This window comes from Arabidopsis thaliana, chromosome 2 (assembly GCF_000001735.4).
Source record: "Arabidopsis thaliana chromosome 2, partial sequence".
Lineage (NCBI taxonomy): Eukaryota > Viridiplantae > Streptophyta > Magnoliopsida > Brassicales > Brassicaceae > Arabidopsis > Arabidopsis thaliana.
Window position 1 is genome coordinate 5,805,538 of NC_003071.7, and position 22,643 is coordinate 5,828,180.

The window sequence follows — 22,643 nt, forward strand, 5'->3', positions numbered from 1 at the left end:
ATTACCGTTAGATGAGTTATCTCCATGTCCGACGGTTCACAATGTCGAGCCAAAACTGTCGTTTGTTACTTCGAAACAGTCGCCCTCAACGGCTCTTAACGATCGCTAAATCCAATGTGCTTAGTTGACTTTTCCGGTTTCAATATCTTACCAGTAACCATTTTTTTAAGGGTAAATTATGGACAGTAACCTTTGACCAAGTTTTAATTTCAGGTCTTGACAAAGTGGATTGGGCCTTTCAGTAATTAACCATTGAGGCAAAATCTGACGAAAATGCCTTTGTCGCTCATAACTGTACGTACGGACGCGTTAGTTATAATCGGACGGAAGTATAGTGTACAGTTCATTAGTTTTTACAGTTTTTTTTTTCTTTTTTATGTTATAAAAATTTATTTTTTTCTTAAAATTGATTTTTTTCTATCATTTAAGACCCACTTTCATATTTTCATTTTTATTATAAATAATAATTTATTTATTAATTTTTACATTAAAGATAATTCTGTACTTAACAATATCATGTACACATTTGTACGTACACGGTTGTAATTTGTGTCCATATATATACATAAATATTAAAATAATTTATATATTTATGTTTTAAATAATTTTTGAATATAAAAAAAAACATTCAATCCATGTACTAATTACACCAAAAAAATACATTAAAACCTAAGAATCCCAAATTACAATTATAAAATCAATGTTAACGTACATTAATACATTTATCAAAGAATATGTACGTACACTACTAACTATGTACCCGGTGAATTATGTAAAGGTGAATATTTACGTACATGAATACATACAGACATGGTAGATGTGAAATGAATGATAATGGTGTGCAGTTCAGTATTAGAAGATCAGTTTTACCTGAATCAGAGTATGATTCGTTGAAATATTATATATGCATAATCTATATTAAAATATACATACATACATATAACTTACATAATAACTTAATTTAGATGTCAAAAAAATAAACTAAAATCTTTTAATAGACAGTGGTTAGAGAATTTTTACACTCATTTTAATGTTATACCATGTATATTCCGATAAATATATTCGTGTACGTACATAACATTAGATTTATGTGATTTTGATATTTTTAGGACGTAATTGTTTAGGGTGGTCGTACACGTGTACGTGTATCTCAATATTATCGTGTACGTTTACGGGTTTAGTTTAAAATTTTATTTGTTCTCAACAATTTTATCTCACCAACAAAGATGTACGTACATTATTATACATGTACGTACATAGAGGTGTCAAAATGGGTCAAAATTCATGGGTCAACTCAACTCAACTCAACCCATGAACCCTAATGAGTTAAATTTTTTGACTCAAATGAGTTGATGGGTCAAATGAGTTATTGAGTCAATTGGTTTGATGAGTCAAATGAGTTGGGTTGTAATGGTTAATGGTTTCAATGATTTACCCAATTAACCTATCAAGTTTTGTAAAATTAAATTAAACCAACTAAAATCTCTAAACCAATGTCAATTTAAGCTTAACCAACACATCTAAACCAATTTAATAAAATCAATATTTTCCAAATTTCTTAAATATACAAGTGATGAAATTGAGAATAAGTAAACGAGTAATTTTTCCACCAAAAAATATAAACCCGTGATTTTCCGCCAAAAACATAAACCCGTGATTTTCCTGCCAAAAACATAAACCCGTGATTTTCCCGCCAAAAACGTAAACCCATAATTTTCCCGCCAAAAACCAAAATCTGTGATTTTTCCGCCAAAAACGTAAAACCGTGATTTTCCTGCCAAAAACGTAAACCCATAATATTTCCGCCAAAAACGTAAACCCGTGATTTTCCCGCCAAAAATGTAAACCCGTAATTTTTCCGCCAAAAAACGTAAACCCGTGATTTTCCCGCAGAAACGTATAACCTGTAAACCTGTGATTTTCTCGCCAAAAACGTAAACCTGTAAACCTGTGATTTTCCTGCCAAAAACGTAAACCCGTAATTTTTCCGCCAAAAACGTAAATCCGTAAAAAAGTGGAATCCGTAAATATTTTAAGTTTGATGATAATAAATTAATAATTATTAATAATGATAATTATTTATTATTGTTTCATAATAATAATTAATTAAATTATGAAACAATCTGACCCTTTTTTAAAAAAAAAATATAATTAAATATTCCCATAAATATCTAATAAAACCAACCAATAACATAATAATTAAACTGCAAGAATACTATTTTATGAATAAATAAATAATTTGATCAACAAAACCAAGAATAACTGACAATCCTAACCGGGTTCCAATAACCGAAAACACCAAACATAAAACAAACGAGTTCCTAGATCATCCTCTCTTCCTTGCCATGATTCCACAATCACACTTTATCTTTATCTGCATCAACAACACAATGAGATGCGTAAGTATTATCATAAATACTTAGTGAGGCGATCCTCCCATCTACGAGCTATACACACAAGCAAATAAAAAGGTATAATCACGAATACAATACAAACAAACCAGTCATTGAACAATTCACCCAAAACACATTCACCACACCTACATATCATCACACAAAACAAATCACACAACACAATCGCTCAGATAAGCTCATAGTCACGCACTCATCTTAACAAATTGATTCTAATAGCAATTAAACCCAGGAGAGACTCTCCTTGCGTCTGAAACAGTCCAGAAACGTCCTGCAACAAGTCTACAACCAAAAACAACATTGAAGCAAACTGGACAGGAAAACCAGAAACAAACTGTCTCAAAGACGAAACCCTAAAATACAAGCTAACCGTTAACTATTCAATCGCTCCGGTGAAATTCTAGCTGCAGACGTCACAAACCTGCCCACAAAATCTCGTGCCGATCGGAAAACAGACGAGACCACGATCTCAGTTTCAATCTTCGCTGGTCCTAATTCGCGTCTGAGAAAACGTGTCTCACGAAACTGCGAATAACTCAACCAATTTTAATCCAAATTCAATTCTGTAAACTGGAAAATAACGATAAAGGACTTGGGAATAACTCTACCAAATTTCGTTACCTTTTACCACGATTTGATATGACGAAACTGATTTCTCCCAAACCCTAACGATTCTGCTCCTTCTTCTTTTCTCTCTTTTTCTCCTTTATAAAACGAAAAGTGGCTAATTAAAGCCCTAATTTCGAGTTTCCTTCTTTTATAGGCACAGTTTAGGGTTTCCAATTAACCCAACTAATTAAACCGGATGATTTAAAAACAAATCCTAACCGATTTTCCGGTTCACGGGCGTTATAATTCTCCCCACTAACATAGATTCGTCCTCGAATCTAGTTTCACCCTTCCACTCCGAGAAACTCCGTACAACTATCACTACAGTCCGCACTCCCTCCAACCAGAGCCCCTCTAGGTCTCTCTATCCAGTCGATATACTCACGATTTACTAGTCATTGTTGCTCACAACTCACTCTCCACTCTCAGACTGCAATCTTCGAGCATAAACCGTCACTCTCAGGCCTCGGCCTACGGTATCTCGGGTATCACACATTATCTTCCCCACTCAAAGTCAAACCCTGAGTTGTGTCGGCTCACTGTCAGCCACAAAGTCATCGAGTTACGACACTTGGAGAAAATAATACCACAAAACTCACTCTCGGGTCGTCACCCTAAAGCGTGCTCTCGGATCGTCACCCGAAGCCACCATACCCCTCGTACTCTAAAGACACCATGTCCCTCGAGTTACTGGTACCTCAGGAGCATACCCCACTCCTCACGAGTCGTTGGGACCCTCATGTCCCTCGAGCAACAATACTAAATGCTTCCGAGCATATCTCCAAACTCTCTCATGGATTCGCGTAAGACACCTCTATGCCTCACCATCCATCATATCCCCTCGAGAACATCCTTATGACCAACTCCCGGCCATCTCGTAAACACACCTTTCTCTTAGGTTGTTTACTCAAACTTTCCAAAAATAGACAAGTCCTTTCTAGGAAACTTTCCATTTTTGGAAACCGCACAACACATTTTTAAATAAGACAACTCAAGTCAAATCCAAGAAAAAAAATACTCATCTTATTAATCATCAACTGTCATGATCGTTACAACTCCAAACGAAAATACAAATAAAAGAGAAATAAGAACAACAACTCAAAAGCTCAAAAACTCAACAACACTGAACATAATCTGCACCATATATGCTCCTCTCCCCCACTTGGGTCCAGCATAACGGTGTCCTGCATGGCCTCCCGTACAACGCTTCAAAAGGAGCCATCCCAATACTCGCCTGATAGCTATTGTTATAAGCAAACTCTACCAGACTCAAGTGATCCGCCCAATGACCTCCCCAGTCCAAGACACACATCCACAACATATCCTCAAGCGTCTGAATAGTCCTCTCATATTGTCCATCTGTCTGTGGATGATAAGTCGTGCTCATCTGCACCTTAATACCCATCTCTGCCTGAAAGGCTCTCCAAAATGCAGAAGTAAACTTGGAATCCCTGTCTGACACAATACTCACAGGTACTCCATGCAACTTCACGATCTCGCTCACATATTTCTTAGCCAACACCGCCGCTCTATCGGTTTTTCTGATGGCCAGAAAATGTGCTGACTTAGTCAGACGGTCCACGATCACCCAAATAGCATCTTTGGTTCGCGACACAGGCAACCCAACCACAAAATCCATTGTGATAAAATCCCACTTCCACTCAGGAATGGGTAAACTCTGCAACATGTCACCTGGCACCTGATGCTCAGCCTTAACTAACTGGCAAACATCGCATTCTGCAACCCAATTAGCTACATCCCTCTTCATCCCGACCCACTGATAGTACCGCTTGAGGTCTCGGTACATATTAGTCGCTCCTGGATGAATGGAAAACATGCTCGCATGTGCCTCACTCAAGATCTCCCGTCACAACTCCTCATCCTTAGGCACACAAACTCGCCCATGCACAAGGGTAGTCCCATTAGGTGCAAACTGATACTCAGAGCCCTCTGCCTTAGAGCCGCAATCAACCCCTCATCCTTCTCCTGAGCCAACAGAACTCTAATCAGAAGATTTGCTCGATCCACAGCTTCCAATCCCAATGGCTCTCGTGCCACAGCACACAACCTCAAAGCACCAATCTCACTCACCAAGGCCTCAACACTCTGCCCTGGAGTCGTGCCCACGCGCTTACGGCTCAACGCGTCTACAACCACATTAGCCTTACCAAGATGGTAAGCTATCTCCAGATCATAATCAGCCACCAACTCCATCCATCGCCTCTGCCTCAGGTTCAGCTCTGGCTGAGTGAAGATATACTTCAAACTCTTATGATCCGTGAACACCTGCACTTTCCCGCCATAAAGATAAGACCTCCAAATTTTTCAAGGCAAAGATTACTGCAGCCATCTCTAAATCGTGAGTAGGATAGTTGCCCTCATGCTTCCTCAACTGCCGTGATGCATAGGCAATGACCTTCCCACGCTACATTAGAACACAACCCAAACCAACTCCCGAGGCATCAGTATACACCATGTAAGGCTCTCCATGCTCTGGCAATGCTAACACTGGTGTACTCGTCAACATCTCCTTCAGGCTCACGAAACCCTCCTCGCACTCCGGTGACCACAGAAAAGGAACATCCTTCCCTGTCAGCTTAGTCATCGGTTGTGCCATACTCGCAAACCCCTTGACGAATCTCCTGTAATACCCTGCCAACCCAAGAAAACTCCTGATCTCAGTGGCATTCGTCGGTCTAGGCCAATCTCTGATAGCCTCAATCTTCTCTGGATCCACTGAAACTCCCTCTGCAGAAACAATGTGACCCAGAAAACCCATCTTTCTCTGCCAAAAACTGCACTTACTCAACTTAGCGAACAACTTCTGCTCCCGCAGCTTCTCCATTACTCTCCTTAGATGTTCCTCATGCTCCTCAGGACTCTTAGAATACACCAGAATGTCATCAATAAAGATGATCACAAACTCATCCAAAAACTCCTGGAACACGCTGTTCATCAACCTCATGAACGCTGCAGGTGCATTAGTCAACCCGAAAGGCATCACCACGAACTCAAAATGTCCATATCTCGTCCTGAAAGTAGTCTTGCGAATATCTGCCTCCGCTATCGGGATCTGGTGATAACCCGACGTCAAATCGATTTGGGAGAAACAAGTAGCACCCCTCAACTGATCCAACAACTCATCGATCCTTGGCAAAGGGTACTTGTTCTTCACAGTGACCCGGTTCAAACCCCGGTAGTCAATACATAAGCGGAAACTCCCGTCCTTCTTCTTCACAAATAACACCGGCGCTCCCCAAGGTGAAGTACTAGGACGAATGAATCCCTTACCCAACAAATCCTCTATCTGCTTCTTTAGCTTTGCCATCTCTGCTGGAGCCATCCTGTAGGGTGCCTTAGACAACGGCGCTGTCCCTGGTTCCAACTCAATCGAGAAAGGATTAGACCGTGATGGTGGTAATCCCTGCAACGATTGAAACACATCCTCGAACTCCTGAATAACCCGAATGTCGCTCACTGCTACCTGCCCCACAGACTCCGGCATAGATATCGTCACCAGGTAAGCCTCGCATCCCTTCTCGATCATTTTCTCTGCCTGCATTGCTGAGATGACGAGACTCCCTGAGGTTGGGCTCACTCCCTGATAAACCAACCTTCCCTCTGGCCGCTCAAAAGAAACTCTCCCACGGTGGCAGTCAAGATGTACTCTGTAATGATCCAACCAATCCATTCCAAGAACAACATCATACAACTCTACAGGGCTGATAATCAAATCTGCTGGCATTGACGCCCCTACAATCTGAATATCCACACCCTTCGCTCTCCCCAGAACCGCTAGAAACTGCCATCCAGCAACCTTGACGGCTCCCACAAGAAAAACATCCTGCACGACCACCCTGTCCAGCTCTGGAAGGATGATCCCACTTCCTCTTCTGCCCCTGCGCAGGCTTGCTGCCCTTGCTAGGTGCCACCTGCTGCTGAGTCTTCTTCGGTTGTACCGCTGGGCTCACTCCCACCTCCTGCCTCTGAAGGTCCTCCTCTACCTCAGCAGCCGTCTCCACCAGTGCCGCCTTCGTGGCGTACTACGACACTCTACACCGCACCCTCAAATCCGGTCGCAGTCCCCTCAAGAACCTCCTCATCTGGGCCTGGTCATCCTCCATGCCCCGACCCGCATACACTAAGAGTCGGTTAAACTCCCGGTCATACTCCCGAACCGACCGCTCACCCTGTGTCAGCTCAAGAAAACGCGCCTCCATACGGTCGAGCGCCTCCTGCGGAAAGTACTTGGCATTAAACTCAGCCACGAAATCTGCCCAAGACATATCCGCCTGCCTCCTCCTGGCAGTCACACTCCGCCACCACAAATGTGCATCACCCTCTAGAAAATGCACTGCTAGATCTACCCAATACTTCGCCGGGCATCTGCTCGAACCGAAGTTCCGCTCAACCCGCGACCTCCAACTGTCGGCCTCCTCAGGAATAGTACCACCAGAAAAACACCCGGTGCCAATCCTCTGCAACTGCTCCATCATCCTCAAATAAGATGGAACCTCCTCAGCAACCGCAGCCCGCTGCTGCACCTCCGCCACTCGTGGCGCAACTGGAGCCTCCATTGGTACCACACCTGGTAACCGCTCCAACAACTGCCTCAACAGGCCCGCCAAACCAACCTCTGGAACCTGGGCTCCTACGGCTGCGGCACCCATCACTCTTGGGCCCTCAGCACCAACGGCATACACACCGGTACCGACACCAGTTCCACCAGCCCCCACTCCGGCTGCACCAGCTATAACGGCACCAAGACCGTTCCTAACTCCGGGCTCCACAAACTCAGGCTGCGAACCCACACTCTGCTCAACTGTGGCACTGTGGCCATCACTCTCGCCGGTACCCTCGAGGACTCGTCCCCTACCGCGACCACGACCACGACCACGACCACGAACTCCAGCTCCTCTAACCATCTGCGCTACTCAAGAACAAATGGCTAAGAAACTAAAACAAACGAATATATCACAAACAACTTACCGTGGAATCTCATTTAAGGCTCGGAGAAGATGATGCTAGGACTCCAACAACACACAATTGACTAAACACTCCATAATCAATCCTCAATATGCTAACACCCTAGCTCATCCCACATCAATCAACAGGAAAATAATTCATCAATTAATTTTTCTACACATCCTATAACCGTAATCGCTCTGATACCAAATTGAAACAACCTGACCCATTTTTTTAAAAAAAAATATAATTAAATATTCCCATAAATATCTAACTAAACCAACCAATAACATAATAATTAAATTACAAGTCATAAATACTATTTTATGAATAAATAAATAATTCGATCAACAAAACCAAGAATAACTGATAATCCTAACCAGGTTCCAATAACCAAAAACACCAAACATAAAACAAACGAGTTCCTAGATCATCCTCTTTTCCTTGCCATGATTTCACAATCACACTTTATCTTTACCTGCATCAACAACACAATGAGATGAGTAAGTATTATCATAAATACTTAGTGAGACGATCCTCCCATCTACGAGCTATACACACAAGCAAATAAAAAGGTATAATCACGAATACAATACAAACAAACCAGTCATTGAACAATTCACCCAAAACACATTCACCATACCTACATATCATCACACAAAACAAATCACACAACCCAATCGCTCAGATAAGCTCATGGTCACGCACTCACCTTAACAAATTGATTCTAATAGCAATTAAACCCAGGAGAGACTCTCCTTGCGTCTGAAACAGTCCAGAAACGTCCTGCAACAAGTCCACAACCAAAAGCAACCTTGAAGCAAACTGGACAGGAAAACCAGAAACAAACCGTCTCAAAGACGAAACCTACAATACAAGCTAACCGTTAACTATTCAATCGCTCCGGTGAAATCCTAGCTGCAGACGTCAGAAAGCTGCCCACAAAATCTCGTGCCGATCGGAAAACAGACGAGACCACGATCTCAGTTTCAATCTTCGCTGTTCCTAATTCGCGTATGAGAAAACGTGTCTCACGAAACTGCGAATAACTCAACCAAGTTTAATCCAAATTCAATTCTGTAAACTGGAGAATAACGATAAAGGACTTGGGAATACCTCTACCAAATTTCGTTACCTTTTACCACGATTTTATATGACGAAACTGATTTCTCCCAAACCCTAACGATTCTGCTCCTTCTCCTTTTCTCTCTTTTTCTCCTTTATAAAACGAAAAGTGGCTAACTAAAGCCCTAATTTCGAGTTTCCTTATTTTATAGGCACACTTTAGGGTTTCCAATTAACCCAACCAATTAAACCGGATGATTTAAAAACAAACCCTAACCGATTTTCCGGTTCACGGGCGTTACAAATTATTACTTAAATGGGTTAACCCATTTAACAACTCAGCCCATCAAATTAAATGAGTTATGGGTTGACCCAACCCATTTTGTTAAATGGGTTGGGTCAACCCATAACTCATTTAACCCTAAACTCATTTGATTATGAGTTGAGTTGAGTTGGGTTACCCATTTTGACATCCCTATACGTACATAACATTTTTCAAAAGTATGAGAACAACTATACTTTAACAATATATTTTTATTTAATTATTATATATAAATAGATTTATGAAAAAAAAACCAAAAAATAATCAAATGTTTCTAATGTATAAACTCAATAAATATTGTGTATGTCGCCTTTAATAAAACATAATCTAACATATTTACATGTCCACATATATGTACACCGTAAATTGCATATACATACACATAAGAAATTTAATGAAGGGTATAATTGTAATGAATGTGTACGGAATTCTCATCCTCTGTCTATCTATCCTCGTAGACAATTGTTAGAAATTTTTTATACTCATTTTAATGTGGTGTCATGTACGCTTCAACAAATATTTTTATGTACGTACATAATATAAGATTTATGTGATTTAGGTATTTTTAGGATGTAACTGTTTGGAGCAGTCGTACACGTGTACGTGTATCTCAAGATTATCGTGTACGTCTACGTGTTTAATTTAAAATCTTATCTATTCTCCACAAATAATATCATATAACATAACACTTACTAAAAAATTTCAAAATAACAATTAAATAGAAATAACAGCATCAAAACAAAAAGTATCACATATATCGTACTAACTACATAACATTTGGCTAACTCGCCGTATGCACTATCGTAGATACCAAACATTACGAAGATTCGTAAAAAGACCATAATTCTCTTTAACAGAACCAGATATAATTTTACTGCAGCATACCAAGTACTTGATCCTCCAGTGTTGATAGGTTCTCATCTAAACAACATCAATGCGAACATTTTTTTTATTCATAGTAGGGATCTAAGTGTAAACATTTCTGTGTCATTTTGTCCAATCCAATAAATACAGTGTGAATATTATGTTAATGATGTGGGACCTTCTTGATGAAACTAACCATGGGTTAAGGTGAAAACACAATAAAAACCATATTTGAGGTACCAAATGTATTTGAAAACAATGAAGAAGTAGATGAGGAAGAAGAAGTCGAGGACGATAAAGAGGATGAACAGAAAGAGGGTGGTGATGACGAACAGAAAGTATGAGGAACAAATATACATTGACCATATATTTTTATTTAGTTATTATATATGCATAGATTTTATAGGAAAACCTCCAAAAATATATTCCATCTAATCGAAATAACCAAAGATTTCTAATGTACAAACTCAATAAATAATTGTGTATGCCGCTTTTACAATAAAATATAATCTTACATATTTACATGTCCACATATACGTACATTGTAAATTATAAATACGTACACTTAAATTTTTTAATGAAGGGTATAATTATAATTTTTGACTCGTCTTCAATCTCTTTAACCCTAATTTTGCAGTCTCTTGTTAACAATTATCTCAGAAATCTTGATTTTTTTGGATTTACGTTTTGAATGCTTATTACATCTAAATATTGTACATCTAGCATATTTTTAGTTCAAAAAGATAAAGAATTTGAGTTTTGTTTAATTGTCCAGTGGTTAAGTCAATTACTTCGGAAGAACACTTGCTTTCTCACCGGAATCTCGTTTATCTTCTTCGATGACACATTCACTTTCGTTTTTTTCGTTTTCAATTACACATGAACTCAGATTTTTGTTTTTTTGGGATTTTCGTTTTTGTTTACAACTAAACACTGTACATCTATTCACTCCTAACTAAGTTGTGTGTACGCACTCTACATCGTTACAAAGTTAAAGGGCATTTTCGTATGAATTTGCCTTAATGGCTAAACATTGGAAGGCCCAGCCCACTCTGCCAATACTTGAAAGAAAAACTCAGGACGGTGATCACGGTGAAAATAACTTTTTTTTAATACTATTAATCATGATTATCTAGTTTTTTTTTTTTTTTTTTTTTTTTTTTGTTTACCTAATTGGTTTGTTCAATATCTTACCACTAACCACTAATCTCTTTCAAACTTTGAAAATAATAGATAGATGCTATAGAAAAATAATCAATAAAAAAAGACTAGCAGGCCGACAATGGAAAATAATAATCAAAGTATTTTGGTCATTCAAGATGCGTGTTGCGGAGAGACTTATGGGATGGGATAGAACTCGAGGGAGTACCTGAAGAACCTGAGATTGTTGTTGAGCCATTTCTAACGATATCAGATGGAATAATAGTCCATTTTCTCATGGCCACATGATGTGATCATGGAAAGCACAAAGGACTTGGGATTTGATCAAGAGCTCGTAGACGAGAAAGAGCTTGAAGAAGAGGAGCAGCTTGAACCTGAGGAGCATTTTGAAGCAGAAAATGTACTTATAGCGGAGACACTACAAGAAAACAAGCGATTTGCGATGGAAAAAATACCTCGCAAATTGCTACAGATTTGTGAGACATTTGCGAGGGAGAGTAGACACGTCGCTTTTCCGATCGCAAAGTTTGCGAGGGATAATTTCCTCACAATATTGCGTGAAATTTGCGAGAAACTTGCGAGGACGACAAAATTCCTCGCAAAGTCATTGCAAATTGCGAGGGACTTGCAAGTACAAATATTGTTCTGTGGGAATTTTTGCGACGAAACTTACAAAGATCGTAATTTCGCTGGATGGTTAAAATTATATGTAAGTAATATTTGGAAATTTTGATATCTTAATGACTTATGTTGAAATGATAAACTTAATTAAAATCTACTTTATGTAGGTTACTAACGGATGTGAAAATGAACTTTTACCACTTTGGTTGCATGAGATCGTTCAAGAACCAAGATCTAAGATCACAACCGCAAAATCATTCGTGGTCGATGTCAATGCAAACAAGACTTATGCAAAATTCAAACCATTTATCCTAGCATCACAAGCAGGGCAAGTAAGCTTTCTATCTTACCCGCGTGTGAGGCCTAGGCGTGAAGTGTGGTTATCGGTTATTAAAGTTAATCCCAGAGGCCGTATAGTCGGCCTAGTTGATGATGTTGTGATGTAACAAGAAAGTCTCAGAGAAGTTTCCATACCAGACATAACAACAGAAGATGTTATCCACATTGACCTACAAAATAGACAATTAGAAGACATCACAGACGGTTCCGAAGAAGAAAAACAATAAGACGAATTCAGCAAATCTGCTGAAAGCGTTGAGTCAGAAAATGATAGTAATGATTCAAAAAATGAATAAGAATAAATGTTACTATATTGTTTACTTTTGATGTTTTTACTAAATATAATAAATAAATGAATAAATAATTCAGAAAATGATTAATATATACTTCCAATTTTCTAATTTTAAAGATTTTGTAATTTCAAAACTTATAAATTCCTAATAAATTTCTCATTTTAAATATCTGAAGTTTTTGGATATTTTAATTAATTTTTGTTTTTTGAATACTTTGCGACGAGTTGCTATTGACCTCGCAAATCCCTAGCAATTTGCGAGGGACTTACGTGAAAGACGCAAATCCCTCGCAAATAAGTTGAAAACCCTAATAAGTCGTTTCCTCGCAAGTCCGTAGCAAAGTTTGCGAGGGACTTGCGAGGCTTTTTAAATATATATATACACTGCAACCGTGTTTGAGCTGCGCTCAAACCTAGCCGCACACACCGAAACCCTAAAATTTTCTTCTTCTCTGTTCTTCTTCTCCGGATCTTCTTCTCCGTTCTTCTTCTCCTTTGTTCTTCTCCGTTCTTCTTCTCCATTCTTCTTCTCCGTCGTGCCACATCCTCTGCGAGGAGATCCAGATAGCCGCCGCTGACCAGGAAACCCTAATTTCGGAGGTTTGAAATCGAGTCTCTTCCGTCTCTGTTCTTCTTCTCCGGCGACAACTCGGTCTTCTTTGCCGCCTCTCCTCTCACATCGATCTGCAAGGTAAAGAAATGTTTCTATTTGAAACCTTATCGATTTTCTCTAGATCTTAGTAAGGTTTACTTTTACTTATTCAATTTGTTCTGTTTCATTTGATTTGGGTTTCGTTTACTCAATCGATTTGTTATGTTTCATTTGATTAGGGTTTCGTTTACTCAATCGATTTGTTATGTTTCATTTAATTAGGGTTTCGTTTACTCAATCGATTTGTTATGTTTCATTTGATTAGGGTTTCGTTTACTCAATCGATTTGTTATGTTTCATTTGATTAGGGTTTCGTTTAACAAAATGAGATGATGAGCATGTGTGTAGCATTAGACAACTTTATATTTTGTTGGTTATGCAAAATTTTTAGTTTAATCCCACAGGATATCTCGACTAATTGTGATTCTTTTATAATAGAGTTTCATTTTAATGTTTGATTTTCTCTTTAGATCTTATTAGGGTTTCATAATTTGAGTTTGATTGTCTCTTTACTAATGTGTTATTTTTATTTGCAAGATGAGCTTCTCTGGGAACGATTATACGAGGTATCTGTCTCAGCAGCAACAGAGTCCGCACACGAGTGTAAGTGAAGGGAACACCTCAGCTGTTAATGGTACTCGTCGTTCCTCTGCACAACAGATGCCAACCAATCTGAACTCTAATCATCCGGATGGTTCTGCTCCTCAACCGCAAAATCATTCGCCTCAACCTTCAGTCAATCATTCGAATCCTCTAACTGCCAGGCTCAACGACAAGACACTAGAAGAGTTGCTTGAAAGTCCTGGGCGTGCATCTTTGCCTAGATTAGATCCTAACCGTCCTCCGGGAACTTTCTGGTAAGTATAAGTCACTTGTTTTGCATTCTAAGTTAATTTACATAATGATAAGTCACTTGTCTCTGTCTGATGGAATCTTGTTTTGTAGGTTTGACGATGACACATTAGTAGTAGCCACTGTCCGGAGCATTTTTGAAAGAGATTTCAAAGAGCCTCACGCTAATTGGACACAGACACCAGCACCAGTGATCAAACGCTGGTTTGAGACATTTGCTGTAAGTCTTTTCAAGTTGTGTTTTATTTTGTAAAGCTGTTGGAATTGTTTATTTATGATGTGTCTTGTTTTTTTTGTAGCAAGTGTATAACTGGGACGCTGCAATAAATGAGAGAGTGCGGAATGAGTTTGAAGCAAAGCTGAAGGATAGGATGTCTGATCAAGTCTGTCGGTGGAAGGGAAAGTGGAGGGAAAAGGGAGATGAGGCCAAACCAAAGTGCATTGATCCAGATGTGTGGGCAGGTCTTGTTAAGTTTTGGAAGGATCCTAAGTCGGAATTAAAGAGTATCAACAGTAGAAATGCAAGATACCATGAACCGGATGGCCTCGGGATACATAAACATCGCTCTGGCCATACTTCTTACAAAGCCCGTGCTCGCAAACGTGTAAGTACCTACGCACCTTTACTTTATTTACATTGTTGAACAAACAACTAACCATATTTTTTTTCTGTTGTAGTGTGAGATGACTGGAGAGACTTGTCCAGATTTTCTTGTGCTCTTAGATGAGACACATAGAAAATCTGATGGGACTTTCATTGATAGAAAGTCTGAGGAGGTTTACAAAGAAGTTTCTTCGAGGATTCGAGAGGAGGAGTCTCAGCTGTGTTCAGGGGACACTACGGAGAGCACAGCTTCTGGGGGTTATCTATTAAGGCTAAGAACAAGATTTATGCTCAGGTAAAATTTTTGTTTTGTCATTGTGTTTTGGGTTACTTGCATTATGTTTTGGATGGCTTGCAACATTTCATTGTGTTCAGTCATTTGTCTTTCACTTCAATATAGTTTTGGCTGGCTTGGATTATGTCATTGTCTGTTCATGATCTTGTCTTTGTCATTGTCAGATGGCTTGAGTAGATAGTTCTTATCATTGTCTTTTTTAGTGTATGTCTCTTGTGGCTTGCATTATGATATATTGAATATGAAACGGTTATGATTATGTCATTGTGTTTGTGATTTTGTCTTCCTTAGTATTTTCTATTGTGGCTTGCAATAAATCATAGTGAATATGAAACTGTTATGTCATCGTTTGTTCATGTCCTTGTCTTTGTCATTGTCGTATGGCTTGGGTAGCTAGTTCATGCCATTGTCTTTTTCAGTGTTTGTTGTGGCTTGCATTATGATATACTGAATATGAAACGATTATGATTATGTCATTGTGTTCGTGATTTTGTTTTCCTTAGTATTTGGCAATTATGGCTTGCATTATATCATAGTGAATGTGAACCTGTTATGATTTGTTGTGTTTTTGGTTTTGAGTTTGTTACAGGTTGCTCCAAAAAAGAAAGGCAGGGTTTATGGGGCTGGTTCATTGCAGATAGAAGCCTCCTCAGCTCATGCTGGTCCAGTGCTGCCTGGGGAAGACCCGGTTGTTCTCTCTCGAAAGCTGGCTGTCGCTGAAGCTACTATTGCAACCCAAGCTGAGAAGATCACTAGCTTTGACGTCTACTTCGATTATCTTGCCGATAAGGATCCAGAGTTCGCTGCCCTCTTTCGAGCCAGAACCTCTACAAGGACTGAGCCGACCAGCTCCAATCCGATACCGGAGGAGCCCAATACCGCAGCTGCTCCATCTGCTGGGATCAGAGATGAGGCAGTCGGAGCCACATGATCATCCTCTCCATCTCAAGCTTTCTAAGATTATAACTTGCATTACTTTGGGTCAAGAAACATAGACTTTTTTGGTTTGTTTAATTATGTGTTGAATACTTGGATCTTTAATTCAGTTTGTAAAAACAATTATGCTTTCAATTTCAATTCAAGTTTCATTTTCAATTTCAATTAGTTTTCAAATAATCTAAGTTTAATATCAAATTTAAAGGTTTAATCTAAATCTATTAGCTAAACAAAACAGTAATTACGCTAATTAGTAAACTCAGTGTGATGCAAATAATTCACAAATTCGTCGCAAAAGTTACTAGGGATTTGCTACTAAAGTTAAAAAATATCGCAAGTCCGTCGCAAAGTTTGCGAGGGAAATGCGACACCTGTTTAAATTGCTACCGTTGTTGTCCCTCGCAAATTGCAATTAGTTTGCGAGAGATTTTGTTAGTCGCAAAATTTGCGAGGGAATTACTACTATTAACCATTTGCGAGACGCGTTTTGCGAGCAAATTGCAATTAGTTTGCGAGAGATTTTGTTCGTCGCAAAATTTGCGAGGGAATTACTACTGTTAACCGTTTGCGAGACGCGTTTTGCGAGGAACTGGTGTTCCTCGCAAATCTCTCGCGATTAACGATTTGCGAGGGATTTCCAACGAAATCTTCCGTCGCAAGTCGCCTATTTTCTTGTAGTGAGAAAGAGTATGTAAAAGATGTTATCTTAACCTCATTGGTTTTGATACATGATCATCAAATGGGCATGTGTCTCATTTGTACTCTTTTTCCCTTGTCAAGTTTTCTCTCAATGGGTTTTCTTGACAAGGTTTTTAATGAGGCAAATGATTCACATTCAAATCACCCATTTGATGATCCAAACCATGGTATAACATTCAGAAGTTGGCCCAATGGAATATAGGGAAAAATGTCAATTAATCTCCCAACTTTCAAAAAATGGTCATTTTATACATCAACTTCGTATGCGGCCGTTTAAAACATGAACTAAACGTTGACTAACTTTTAAAACATGATTATTCGTTGACCAGGCCAAAATAGATATGCCGTTATCAGTCATTAACGGAACTTCTAACGTCTGTTATCATCCGTTACGACTTTATTAGTCAAGTTTTAAATTGTGGCCATTTTAAACATCGACTTTATATGTGGCCATTTTAAACATGAACTAAGCGTTGACTACCATTTAAAACATGAGAAATTCGTTGACCAAGCCAAAATAAACATGTTGTCATCATTCATTAAAAGAACTTATAACATTCATTATCACTTGTTAACGACTCTATTAGTATCCCTAAAACGACTTTGTTTTGAGAATAATCAAAAGAAAATCAGGATTTTTTTCTAAATGGAACCTCAATTCCCCAAATCTATTTCTACAACCGCTCAAACAAGACGAACAATCTTATAATGAGTCTTCAATTTGCTTCCATGATTCCTTTTAAAATTTAAAACAAATATATAAACGAAAACACCTTTATTTGCTTCCAATTACTGGCACTGCGATTATCTCTATATCAAACTATGTTCTTGGGTTCTGCTTAAAACTTTTTGATATGGAGATTTCATATGGGAAAAATCTTTATGTTCTTTCGATTATTCTCAAACGACGTTGTTTTGGACAGATTAACAGTCATTAACGGGTTTCTAAGTTCTACTGATAAAGACATGTCTATTTTGGCCTGGTCAACGAATTTTTCATGTCTTAAATGGTAGTCAACGTTTAGTTCATGTTTTAAATGGCCACATAAGAAGTTGGTGTTTAAAATGGCCACAATTTGAAACTTGACTAATAAAGTTAACGGATGATAACGGACGTTAGAAGTTCCGTTAATGACTGATAACGGCATGTCTATTTTTGCCTGGTCAACGAAAGATCATGTTTTAAAAATTAGTCTACATTTAGTTCATGTTTTAAACGGCCACATACGAAGTTGATGTATAAAATGGCCATTTTTTAAAAGTTGGGGGATTAAATGACATTTTTCCCATGGAATATATATGAAGTCCAGCCAATTTTATGACCATCACAAGCCCAAGAAGAGCCCAAACCAAGTGGGTAATTTGCTGGTCAAGAGGAGTGACGAAAATAGCATTTCAAGAGTCATTTTGGAGCCAAGAAGTGGAAGGGTTATTTTTAAACTTTCAAACTAGTCTTTATTTCTTTTTATTTTCCAAGGTAGTCTTGTGAGTGTGTTCCAAGACTTCCTTCTTCTTTATAAACTCCTTGTAATCTCTTATGAGAACTCATCTATCTTTTTATCAAAAACTCTCTCTTAAAATAGATCATGGATCCATTTTCGTATGTCGAATTTTGATCTTTCTCGACTTATCGAAAGGCTTTTCCGCATCCTTTTTTGGCGTCATTCAATCCATCATCTCGTCTTTGAGTTGTGTGTCGTCTCTATTTCGAGAATATCCACTACAAATCTTCCAAGTGCCGAAATTGGGATTAATTCCTACCAGGATCATATCATGTGGTATCAGAGCACACTTGGAGATTGAGTCGTTTCTGTCTGTCATCTTGTTTTAATTTTCATAATTATTTGGTGTGTGCTAAAACTGTGAAATCAATTGTCAAGGGTTCGAAAAAGAGTCTAGTATTTTGTAAAATTGTTTCTAGAATTTTTGGAAACGATTGGATAATTTTGTAGCGTCCGATTAAGTCAAACAGTCGTGATTAGGGTTCTACGAGAGTTTTGTGTAAGTTGAAGCGTCATTTTGTGTTTGTTGTGTTGAATCCTTTCTATTATAAAAAGAACTTGTTACTGGTGTATTTGTGCTTTGTTTCTCAGGTCGCAATGTCAACAACTGAGGAGAGATCAAGCCACAACTGCAACAAGCGTCTAATTGAAGCTCTTACCACTGAAATGGAGCAAATTTTCGACAACCACTTAGATCAAATTCGTCAAGGGCATCACAGAGAACGAAAAAGGAAGGAACAAAAGCTTAAGTCTAAGCCACCGGACAACTTACTGAGATCAACACAGAGCAGCCCACAGAAAATTCCTCACACTCCCAAATCCAAATCTGTGTTTCATTCTGATTATAAACCGACTAATGCACTTTTTAAATTTTCAGGAAAAGAAGATTACCTAGAGTGGGAGAAAAACATGGACGAGTGGTTTCCCTACAAAAACTTCTTGAGTGAGATGAGATTTGTTTGTGCACTTAGCCACCTCACGGGAGATGCTTACAAATGGTGGTTGCTAGAAGTTGATGATCGCTTATATTATAAGGAGCCACCTATCACTTTGTGGAGAGATCTTAAGAAACTGCTAAGGAATAAGTATGCTCTACAAGCACTAAAATGCACTCCAAAAGGCAATCCCAAAATCCAAGGGTTAGCAGTTCAAGAAAAGAAAGAAGTCTTAGCCCCATATTCGAAGAAAAACCCCATAGCTAGTGATGTTAATATGGGCTAACCCACCCCAATTAAACCCACCCCATTTAAACCCATCCCATTTAACTTCAAACCCATATAAACTCATTTATATTTGAACCCCATTTAACCCTGCCCATTTAAATTTAGTAAACCCATGTGAACCCATTTAAATCAATTAAGTGAGATATTGCCTTTTATTAATTAATTCATAAACTTAATTAGATAAATAATAACAGCCCATAAACATTAGCTAAATCTGAAATATTTATAATTCACTAAAACATAGATTTCAATAATATATAATAATAATAATATTTTCAAATTTGGCGAAAAATAATTTTTTTGATTTTGGTAAGAAAACGTGATTTTACGGTTTTACGGAGAAATGTTGTTTACGGTTTTGGCGGAAAATACTTTTTATGATTTTGGCGGGAAAAAGTGATTTTACGGTTTTGGCGGGAAAACGTGATTTTACGGTTTTGGCGGGAAAACGTGATTTTACGGTTTTGGCGGAAAAACGTGATTTTACGGTTTGGCGGGAAAACGTGATTTTACGAGTTTGGCGGGAAAACGTGATTTTACATTTTGTTTTAAATTTATTTAATATTTTGCTCTTTATTTTAGTTATAATTAAGTTATCTACATTTTAATAAAAATAACTAATATAAAATGAAACATAAATGGGCTTGAATGAAACATAAACATAATATTTTTTTCTAAATGGGTTTAAATGGGTTAATTTTTTTGGACATACCCATTTATTAAATAGGTATTTCGTGGCCAAGTTAACATCACTACCCATAGCAGAACAACAATTGAAGGATGAAATTCTGAAGATTCTCAATGCTTACAACAAACCCAAGAAAGCTAAGTCAACATCTCAACCAAAGATGGTCACCGAAGAAGTTGTAGTTCACAAGCAAAGCCGACAACCATTACTTGAATCAAGCGGTGAACAAAAGCAATGTAAGTCTTCTAATCTTTCAAAATCCAGGGGAGTCACTTGTTATAACTGTCGTAAGAAAGGACATTTAGTTGCAACTTGCCCTGAAAAACTTGAGCTAACTAATACTTCATTAGAATCGAAACTGAGCTCACCAAACTCAAGTAGTGAAGTAGTTAGTCAAGGTTTAAAAAATTCTAGTTCTTGTGTCATGCACTTGTTCTTGTCAAAGGATGTTGATTCTGGTCATACTATGGAGCATGAGAATGACAAAACTGAAGGAAGCACAAAAGAGGAGACTCATCATTTGGTGTCAACCACTTCACAAGCTTGTCGAGCTGACTATGTTTCAAAAATCACCATCTTGAACAAGAAAGGACCGCCATATGTATCCCAACCAGTTCTAAACCGAGAGTTACCTAAAGAAGAACCACATGAATTAGGAGGATTCACTCAAGTTGAGGCTGTCATGGTCCACAAACAATCACCTAGAGCTGAATGCAATATTTTTTCAAGGATAAACCACCAGATGCTACACCACCATTTAAAACTCGAGGTAATTATCTAAACTCCCAAAAACGAATTAAAGCTAATTTGCTTTCTCTTGGTGAAGGTTGTACACTTTCGAGGCCAATCAAGAAGACTAATGATTAGGAGATAAACACTCATCATATGAGTCAATCAAGAGATCCTCGTGAAGATTATCAAAATCAACTTCGGCTAAAGCACATGGAAGAATGCATAGAGGAGCCTGAAATGGATATTTCTTCATTTAGTACTTTTCATACTTATCAGTGGCGACAAGGAGAGTTGTTAGATAGCTCTAGAGAGGAGGAGTTGGTCACCAACAATGCCTTGATCCAAAAAGAACTCCCGGATCCAACGCCACTTCCATTAGTCATGATGATACCAAGCACCGAACACATTGTGAACCTTACTCAGGTAAGTAACTCTTTAACTCGATTTGTTTCTCATGTTTCAATAATTGTTACTATGAGTTTATCATATTTAGGAAACATTGAGAAAGAGTTAGATTTATCTAAAGAATATTTGGAATCAAACTCTTGTCTTAGGATAAAAGTAAAACATGAACATTTCAAGAATGATGCATTGATTAAAGCTGAGCCATGTTTACTTGTTTATAGTGATTTCATGACTATGATAACGCACTTGCTTTTTGCCAAAGGTGTTGACAACATTGTAGGTGTAAACGAGGAGCCACCAAACTTAGAATTTCTCTCCTCCAATCTCTTTAAAAGGACTGGAATTGGAGTTGTTTTGATGCCAAAGATCGATTATCCATCCAACCGAACAAGAAGAAAAAGCAAAAATGCTTATGAACTTGAGCTACAAGGTAAGTATAATGTGAGTTCCAATTTCAATAATTCTTACTTGGTTCTTTTCATTGTAGGTGAACTGGATTTGAGGTCAAATCCTTTTCAAGTGGGAGAGGATGATGTGATCATGGAAATCACAAAGGACTTGGAATTTGATCAAGAGCTCGTAGCCGAGGAAGAGCTTAAAGCAGAGGAGCAGCTTGAACCTGAGGAGCATTTTGAAACAGAAAATGTACTTATAGCGATGAAAGAGTATGTGAAAGATGTTATCTTAACCTCATTGGTTTTGATACATGATCATCAAATGGGCATGTGTCTCATTTGTACTCTGTTTCCCTTGTCAAGTTTTGTCCCAATGGGTTTTCTTGACAAGGTTTTTAATGAGGCAAATGATTCACATTCAAATCACCCATTTGATGATCCAAACCATGGTATAACATTCAGAAGTTGGCCCAATAGAATATATATGAAGTCCAACAAATTTTATGACCATCACAAAAAAAAAATAAAAAAAAATTCACATGATATGATCCTGATGAGGAATTAATCCCAATTTCGGCACTTGGAAGATCTGTAGTGGATATTCTCGAAATAGAGACGACACACGACTCAAAGACGAGATGATGGATTGAATGACGCCACAAAAGGATGTGGAAAAGCCTTTTGATAAGTCGAGAAAGATCAAAATTCGACATACGAAAATGGATCCATGATCTATTTTAAGAGAGAGTTTTTGATAAAAAGATAGAGGAGTTCTCATAAGAGATTACAAGGAGTTTATAAAGGAGAAGGAAGTCTTGGAACACACTCACAAGACTACCTTGGAAAATAAAAAGAAATAAAGACTAGTTTGAAAGTTTAAAAATAACCCTTCTACTTCTTGGCTCCAAAATGACTCTTGAAATGCTATTTTCGTCACTCCTCTTGACCAGCAAATTACCCACCTAGTTTGGGCTCTTTTTGGGCTTGTGATGGTCATAAAATTGGTTGGAC

At 38.2% G+C, this 22,643-nt stretch overlaps 4 pseudogenes across 4 annotated transcripts; 3 read left to right on the forward strand and 1 right to left on the reverse strand.

The window, feature by feature from the left end:
• Positions 1-4,134: 4,134 nt before the first annotated feature.
• On the reverse strand, positions 4,135-7,945 carry AT2G13860 (annotated as a pseudogene; the record flags this gene model as incomplete). Its single annotated transcript has 1 exon — positions 4,135-7,945.
• A 3,747-nt stretch (positions 7,946-11,692) lies between these two features.
• Positions 11,693-12,464, forward strand: AT2G13865 (annotated as a pseudogene; the record flags this gene model as incomplete). The annotated part of the gene is made up of 2 exons: positions 11,693-12,028; positions 12,186-12,464.
• Positions 12,465-13,838: 1,374 nt separating this feature from the next.
• AT2G13870 lies at positions 13,839-16,047 on the forward strand (annotated as a pseudogene; the record flags this gene model as incomplete). Its single annotated transcript has 1 exon — positions 13,839-16,047.
• Positions 16,048-18,786: 2,739 nt separating this feature from the next.
• AT2G13890 lies at positions 18,787-22,275 on the forward strand (annotated as a pseudogene; the record flags this gene model as incomplete). Its single annotated transcript has 1 exon — positions 18,787-22,275.
• Positions 22,276-22,643: the final 368 nt, after the last annotated feature.